The sequence below is a fragment of the Hypanus sabinus genome, chromosome 12, assembly GCF_030144855.1.
Source record: "Hypanus sabinus isolate sHypSab1 chromosome 12, sHypSab1.hap1, whole genome shotgun sequence".
In the NCBI taxonomy this organism is placed as follows: Eukaryota; Metazoa; Chordata; class Chondrichthyes; order Myliobatiformes; family Dasyatidae; genus Hypanus; species Hypanus sabinus.
In genome coordinates, this window is record NC_082717.1 from 4,327,487 (window position 1) to 4,336,896 (window position 9,410).

The window sequence follows — 9,410 nt, forward strand, 5'->3', positions numbered from 1 at the left end:
TCCTTATGCCCACACAGCATTATCAGATTGAAATGTGAGAAACAAGCCAGGTACACTGTTTCCCCTTCCTGACGGTACGGCTGCTCGTGGTGAGGCTGCAAACACCGGCCCAACACCAGGCAAAACAGACGTTTATCTGTTTGACAGTATGACACTTACTATAAAGTTCAAAGTAAATTTCTTTACTTTCCCTAAATTTCTTTAGGGAGAAAGCAATTCTGGATCTCGTGTTGTGTAATGAAGCGGATTTGATAAGGAAACTCGAAGTAAAGGAGCCATTAGGAGATAGTGACCTTAATATGATAAGTTTTAATCTAAAATTTGAGAGGGAGAAGGGAAAATCTGAAGTGTCAGTATTACAGTTGAACAAAGGGGACTATGGAGCCAAGAGGGAGGAACTAGACAAAATTGACTGGAAGGGTACCCTAGCAGAGATGACAGTGGAACAATTGTTGTGGGCCAAAGGGCCTGCTTCTCTGCTGTAAAACTATATAACCATGAGCAAGACCTAACTGGTCCTGTGGGGCAGGAAAGGGAGCTGTGTGACCTTGTGGTCAGTACATTCTCACTCACAGATCTCCAAAGACAACTCTTTCTTCGGACTGTATCTGCAGCCTCATGTTACCATAGGAAACCCAGTTCCAAGATCTAAAATAACCACCTACAAATGAAGAATTTTGTAAGAATAGTGAGAATATGGGAGATAAAGGGTGGAGTGGTGCTGTAGGAGGTGAGAAGAGGGACATGGAATGACAGGGGCTTCCTGTGGAATATAATGTCACTGGTTTGTTAGTTTTGGAATCTATTTTTATGGTATAGCTTCTGTTTCTCTCAGGGCTTGTTTCTGTATCTTATCATTTGGTACATTAAATGAGCTTCTTATTGTGGACCTAATTCTAAAGGTAACCAGACCAAACTTTGCAGAACAATGTTGTAGTAAACTAAGGAGTTGGCTCAGATTCAGCATGTCATCTAAAACTGACAAACTGCTATAGATAGGCACAGTGCACCACATCCTGGTATGGGAACACCAATGTTCAGGAACAGAAAGCCTACAACAGTAGTGGGTTCAGCCCAATTCATCGCAGGAAAAGTCCACCCCCCCCCCACCCCACTGAGCACATCTACAAAGAGCACTGCCACAAGAAAGCAGCATATATCATCAAGAACCATCACCAGCAGGCTTTGTTCACTTCTGATTGCTGCCAATTGTTACGTACCCCATAACTGGGTGTCAGACCAGCAGAGAAAGAAGAATCCTTTGGAGTCTGGTGGTACCAAAACTAAAGGTGTTTATTAGTAAACTACACAATACAGTATCAAAAATGCAAATATACATATAAAACAAGTTAGCAGTAATAAACCTAAAAGTGTAGGAACAATAATAAGCAATAATTAACAAGCTCTATCGATGTCTAGGGGTAAATGAATTGTTATTGAAAAGTATAAAGTTCAGTTCAGTTCATGCATGCTGAGATAGTTATGGTTGTTGGGTTGTAATTGTTGGAGAGAGTGAGCGAGATGTAACAGCTACAACAAGAAAACCTTCTATTGCTTCCTGATTCTGTTGGGTCATAGTGGCCATTCTGTTATGACCCCTCTGTTCTTCAGCTAGACCATTCTTCTGTGGTGGACTCGTCACTCTGGCATGAGTGGACACTCACACAAGTCCCCACCGGTCCTGCCATCACACTGTAAGCTTTATTGACCGATCTCCTGATTCGGTCTCCGAAGCCCCCACCTTTCTTGTGGGTTAACAACACTCAGTCAGTGTCCACTGGTGTGTCCGAAGGGTGTCTCTCCAGACCTGTCTTTTATCCCTACTAACGGGGTCTCCGCTATCCATCAACTTTGAATGACTGTGTCTATCAAATCAGGCCACTCCTGCTGTCTCCCGAGGAATGTTAACGAGCAAAGTAAAGTCCTTGGAGTGAAAGGTAAATAATCCAGGAAGAGTCAAAATACAATAAATCAACAGTCTCTCTCTCTCTCTCCCTCTTATCTGCAGCAGGTGTTCTTGCCTGGACGCATTGTAACAGCAATAGTTCATAGTTCTCGGGGGGGAGGAATGGTAATCTCTGCACCCCCATTTTCCATCAGGTCTGTTCATCACTCATAACACAATATAAAGGAGATGCAGGAGCATTAGGTCCCACACCACCAGGTTCAGGAATGGCTATTACACCTCAACAATCAGGCACCTGAACCATCGTGGATAACTTTACTCACCTCAAAACTGAACTGATTCCACAAACCATGGGCTCCCTTTCAAGGACTCTACAACTCATGGTACATGGTAGAGTAGTGGTTAGCACAGCGAGTAACAGTGCAGATGACCCGGGTTCAATTCCTGCTCCTACCTGTAAGGAGTTGGTATGTTCTCCTCGTGAAGTCTCGTTAATTGGTCATTGTAAATTGTCCCATGATTAGGCTGGGATTAAATTGGGTACTGCAGTGCATCTCAATCAATAAATAAGTGTCATAACAAAAGCAGAAGCTATTCATATCGTGAAACCGATATAGAAGCAGAGAAAGTGGAAATCAGCCCCAAATCAAACCACATCAGCTTACTTTGCAGATGCAATTTTTAAATATTGGCTTTGAGGCTTTTATGATGAGTGTGACATGTACACTCGATAAAATAGCAGGTTAATGTTTTCTAACCCCAACCGCACTATGCATGAAAAAAATTCAGTAAGTCCCTCCGGCATGCAATTGTGTCATCAGTCCAGTAATATATATCAGAACTGAGAAGTAGAATTTTGTTGAAAGAGTTCCAGTTTTTTTCTAAATGTTATAGCAATTTAACTGAAAAGGAAGTAATGAGTTTATATGTTGGCACACCCATTACTTCAACATACAAAGATGATGGTCTCTCCCTCGGCCTGGCTGCTGAACTATTCAGGTGCCTGTCCAGTCAGTCTCCCACCCTCCATCAACTTCAAACAAACTGACCATCACGATGTGCGCTGGCAATGTTGGAACCCAAGTGTGCAGAAAAGACAGACTCTGATTAGAGACGATAACAACAGTTTATTCATAATAATTCAAAAAGAATATCAGTGGCCGGCCGAGTGACAGCATGAGAAGTAACAGTCCCAAAACCAGGACTCTGTGATGAGTGCTAATCGGGCATCTGCTTACAGGAACCCCTGAGCGAGTTTAAACAGAAAGCATCAGGAGAATGCATTACAAAGAGTGAGTCACAGACAAAAACACAAGGAATTCTAAATAATTAATGACTATTGTTAAACTACGTTTAACCAATTCAGGACATCTAAAAACCTCAGAGACCTATGTTCCCCAGTGCCCTGAACAGGCCTGAAGAACTCAGTGCAGTCTTCTCCCTCCCTATGGCCAGCACCTGATGTCCCAGGGAGACCTGAAAACTCAAAATCCAGGGATAACTGGGAGACCTGGAAAGCATGGAGAAATTGAGAGGGAGGCAGGGAGAATTTGAGAATGAGACCATAAGACCAAAAGGCTGAAATATATAGGAACAGAATTAGGCCATTTGGCCCATCGGCTCTGCTCTGGTATCTCATGATGGCTGATCCAATTTTCCTGTCAGCCCCAATCTCCTGCATTCTCTCCATATTCTTTCATGCCACAACTAGTCAATAATCTATCACTTTCTTCCTTAAATATACCTAAAGACTTGGCCTCCACAGCTACCTGGGGCAAAGACCTGGGAAAATTGAAAGGACTGCAGGCTCGGGACATTGGAACATAGACTCGGAATATGTACTGAGAATAGAAGGCACCCTCGCCTCTAACCACCAATGCCAAAACCTGGCAGCTCATCCTACACTCGTCCATTACCTTGCAGGATCTTTCTGTCACAATGTGCACTGGCATTATCAGAACCCAACTACAGAGGAAAGACAGATATTAATATAGAGACAGTGACTGAAGATTATTTTTAATAATTCCAAAAGAACTAAACTAGGATCCTGCAATCAGCACTAATCAGGCATCAACTTAAATAATATAAGTAACATGGTATCCCCAAACAGATCAAAATAAGCTTAACAAGCTTAGACAGACAGTACTAGGAGAATGCATTCCAAAAAGTGAGTCACTCAAGAAAAACACAAGCAACTCTAAATGATTTATAATTATCATTAAGCAACAATGAACCAATTCAAGAGCTTAAAAACCTCGGAGCCCAACACTCTCTGATGCCCCGCAAAATGCGTAGACCCCGAGAACTCATTACAGCAGACCACGTTGGAGCTTAAATCCAATCACATTCACCCCTGTCCTCTTTGACCTACATTGGCTCCCACCCCCAACCGATTTAAAATTGTTAATGTTGTGCTGACCATCCTTACAACTGTCTGAAGAATACTTTCAAATTCTCATAAGACCGAGGAATAGAATTGCAGAAATTGACCCATCCAGTTTACTCCACCATTCCATCATGGCTGATTTATTATTCTGACCAAACCCTTTCTCCTGACTTCTCTCTGTCGCCTTTGATGCCCTGACTAATCAAGAACCTCTTAACTTCCACTTTAAATATCTCCAATGGTTTGGTCTCCACATCTGCCTGTGGCAATGAATTCCACAGATTCACTACACTCTGGCTGAAGAAATTCCTTCTCATCTCTATTCAAAAAGGATGTCCCTCTAGTCTGAGATTGTGCCCTCTGGTCCTAGACATCCCCACTTTGAGACATCTTCTCCATCCAGACCTTGATAAATTCTGTAAGTTTCAATAAGATCCTCCTTAATCTTCTAAGCTCCAGCTAGTGTTGGCCCAGAGCATTCAAACAATCCTCATATGTGAATCCTTTTATTCTTGGGATAATTCCCCTGAACCACCTCTGGATTCTCTTCAATTCCAGCACATCCTTTCTTAGATAGTGTGTCCAAAACTGCTGACAATTTTTTAACTGCGGTCTGACTAATGGCTTTAAGCCTTGGCATTACATCCTTGCTCTTGTATTCTAATGAATTCTAATGAATGTATTCTCTTGTATTGAAATGAATGCCAATATTCCATTTACCTTCCTCACCACTGATTCAACCTGCAACGTAACCTTTTGGGAACCCTACACAAGGACTCCCAAGTTCCTCTACACCTCTGCCTTTTGAATTTTCTCCTCATTTACAAAACAGTCCATGTTTTTATTCCTTCTACCAAAGTATATGATCATGCATTTCCCAAAAATGGATTCCATCTGCCACTTTTTTCCCCATTTCCCCAGCTATCTAAGGCCTCCTGCAGACAACCTGCTTTCTCAACTCTATCTGCCCCTCCATATATCTTCACATTGTTTCAAAACCTGGCAACAAAGCCATCAATTTTAACATCCACATTACGGATACATAATATAAAAAGAATTGGTCCCAACATAGACCCCTGTGGAACCACTGGTAATCAGCAGCCAACTATTAAAGGCTCCTTTTCTTCCTGCAGTTTTCCTCCTGACAATCAGCCAATGCTTTATTCCTGTTGATATGTTCCCTGTAATACCATGAGCTCTTAATATGTTGAGCAGCCTCATCTGTGGCACCTTGTCAAAGGACTTCAGAAAATTCAAGTACACAACATCAATTGATTCTCCTTTGTTTATCCTGAATGTAGTTTCCTCAAATAATTCTAACAGATTTATCAGGAATTACTTCTACTTTTGAAAACCATGCTGACATTTCCCTATTTTATCCTTGCCTATTATTAAGGATGAGGTTAACAATTAAGGATTATAAACCTCATCCTTAATGATAGACTCCAGCACCTTTCCAACCAGCGAAGTGAGCCGAAATGATTTACAACTTGCAATCATCTGCCTCCTTCCTATCTGAAAGAGTGGAGTGACATTTGCAATTTTCTAATTCTAGAGATTCTTGAAAGATCATTACTAATATTGCCACAAACTCTTTAGCTAACTCTTTCAGAAGCCTGGAGTATAGCCCATCTGGTCATGTGACTTGTCAACCATCAGGCTTTTCAGCTTCCCAAGCATCCTCTCCTTTTCTTATTATTGCCCATCCATAGTTGCTCTTGAGAAGGTGGTGATGAGCTGCTTTCTTGAACCACTGTGATCCCTGAGGTGTAGGTACATACACAATGCTGTTAGGGAGGGAATTCCATAATTTTGACTCAGTGACAACAAAGGAATGGTGATATATTTCCAAGTCAGGATGGTGAATGACTTGGAGGGGGATTTCCAAGTATCTGCTGTTCTTGTCCTTCTCGATGGTAGTGATCATGGGTCTAGAAGATGCTGCCTTAAGAACTTTGGTGTGTTGTCGCAGTGTAACTTATATATAGTTACTTATATATATGTAACACTGCTGTAATTGTTTGACAATGATACTTACTTCTGCTCCCTGACACTCTTGCATTTCTGGCATTCTGCTGGTGTCTTTCACAATGAAGTCTGATGCAAACTACTTCATAAGTTTGTCTGCCATTTCTTTGTCCCCCATTACTACCTCTGCACTACCATTTTCCCTTTACTGCTTATATATCTGAAAAGAATGCTTTGTATTCTCTTTATATTATTAGCTAGCTTACCTTCATTTTTCGTCTTTTCTCTGTTTGTGGATTTTTAGTTGCCTTCTGTTGGTTTTTAAAGTTTCCCAATCATTATTTTCCCACCAATTTTTGCTCTACTATATGCTTTCTCTTTTGCTTTTATGCTGTCATTGACTTCCCTTGTCAGCCATGGTTGCGTCCTCCTCCCTTCTTCATCTTTGGAATGTATCTCTCCGGCACCTTCTGAATTTCCCACAGAAATACCAGCCATTGCTGTTCTGCTGTCATCCCTTCTGGTGTCCCCTTCGAATCAACTTCAGCTAAACCACAATCTCCCCAGCTACTTCCTTCAGAACCCAAGGGTGCATTTCATCAGGTCCAGGAGATTTATTCACCCTCAGACCATTAAGCTTCCCGAGCACTTTCTCAGTCGTAATTTTCATTGCACAAATTTCACTTCCCTGACACTCTTGAATGTCTGGTATACTGCGGACGTTGTCCACTGTGAGGGGGATCTCATAGAAACATTCCAAATGTTAAAAGGCCTGAACAGATTAGATATGGCAATGTTATTTCCCATGGTAGGGGATTCTAGGACAAGAGGGCATGGCTTCAGGATTTAAGGATGTCGTTTTAGAACTGAGATGCGGAGAAAATACTTTAGTCATATGGTGGTAAATATGTGGAATTTGTTGCCATAAGCGGCTGTGTAGGCCAAGTTATTGGGTATAAGGCAGAGATAGGTAGGTTCTTGATTAGCTAGGGCATCAAACGGTATGAGGTGAAAGCAGGGGAGTGGGTTTGACTGGATGAAGTGAATCAGCCCATGATTGAATGGCGGAGCAGACTTGATGGGCCAAATGGCCTACTCCTGCTCCTAAATCTTATGGTCTTATGGTCTCGGTAATTGCCTTTACAGTACTGTAATACTGATACATCCAGCTTCAGCTTCTCTACTTCTCAAACTGCAGGGTAAATTCTATCACACTATGATCACAGCCTCTGAAGGGTTGCTTTACCTTAAGCTTACTAACCAAATCTGGGTTATTAAATAACACCCAATCCAGAATTGCCATTCCCGTAGTGGCCTCAACCACAAGCTGCTCTAAACAGTCATCTCATCTTTTTTCCCCAATCAGTTAAAAAAAAGGCTTCTCTCTGAGATGCCTTTATTCTTCCCTCTCCGCCTCTTGCTTCAATTTAAAAGCAAATTTACATGGGTTCCTCCTGTGTGCATCCTGGTGAGCAGTAACTTTGAATGGGTTTCTTACTGGTGTGTGTCCTGGTGAGCAGTAACTTTGAATGGGTTTCTTACTGGTGTGTGTCCTGGTGAGCAGTAACTTTGAATGGGTTTCTTACTGGTGTGTGTCCTGGTGAGCAGTACCTTTGCATGGGTTTTTACTGGTGTGTGTCCTGGTGAACAGTACATTTGTATGGTTTCTTCCTGGTGTGCATTCTGGTGAACTGTAAATTTGGATGGGTTTTTTCAGCTGTGCTTCCTGGTGAATGGTAAATATGGTTACCGTTTTTGATTTTTCATACAAGTAACAGTCCTGCATTTCCTTAAAGGGACATTGAAACTTATAAATTTGTGCTTACTCAAATCCTATTTACCCTAGATATGTTTATTCATTAGAAATGTCCTCATCATTATACCTATTCATTGCCATTATAACCCCATAAGATGCAGGTGCACAATTAGGCCATTTGGCCCATCAATTCTGCTCTGTCATTCAATTATGGCTGATCCTTTTCTCCCCTCCTCAGCCCCACTCTCTGACCTTCCCCCCTTAATCTTTGATGCTATGAACAATCAAGAACCTATAAATTTCCACCTTAAATACATCCAATGACCTTGCCTCCACAGCTGCCTGCAGTAACAAATACCACAAATTCAGCATCCTCTAAATAAATTTCCCCACATCTCTGTTTTAAAAGGATGCCCCCCTATTCTGAGGCTGTGCCCTCTTGTCCTAGACTCTCCCGCCATTGGGAAACGTCCTTTCCACATCTACTCTGTCCAGGCCTTTCAACATTCAAAAGGATTCAATGAGATCTCCCCCATACTTCAAAATCCCAGCAAATACAAGCCCAGAGCCATCAAACATTCCTCGTTAGATAACCCTTACATGGGGGGACATCACGTGATGAAGTAGGATCGAGACGCTGGAACCCAGCTCTCCTGTAAAAAATCAGTAAATTAATGTTTAAGTGAAGAAAGGTTAGTCAATACTTTCTAAAAGTTACATATAAACTAGTCCGGATTATTTCAAGTTATGCCTCACAAACAGAAGATGAAGAAAACTACTACCGTGAAGACAACGCAAGTTGGAACAGAATCAAGGCCCACCTCTGCCAAAGAACCGCGGGCTCAGGTACATTTTACCACCGACGATATAGAACAGGAAACTGCAGCAACATCAACCATTTCTAAAGAAAAAGACCATCGAGAACTGCACAAACGTGAAGGAAGGAGCATGCACAAACGAGAACAACCTGAACTACAAATCCCAGTTACGATTGAAACCGAAAGTGAAAGTGAATCTGAGGTAGATTCAGATTCTCTGGAATAATGAGACAAAGATGGAGGTAAAAGTTCTTCTGGAAATATAGAAAAGACTTTGATGCAAATAATGCATAAATTAGATGCATTAAAAGTAATCAAAAAAAAGATAAATATGGAGATTATGCTTGAGAAAATGACAAAAAGACAGGAGAAAATGGAAAAGAGAATTATAGATTTGGAAACTACAATGGAAGACATGGTTGAAAGAATGAATAAAATGGAAGATGATATTACTGCCTGGACATCAGAAAGAAAACAAATGTTGGAAAAAATTGATAAGCTTGAAAATTTTAGTAGACAAAACAATATTAAAATTGTTGGACTTAAAGAAGATATAGAAGGAGAAGATCCAATAAT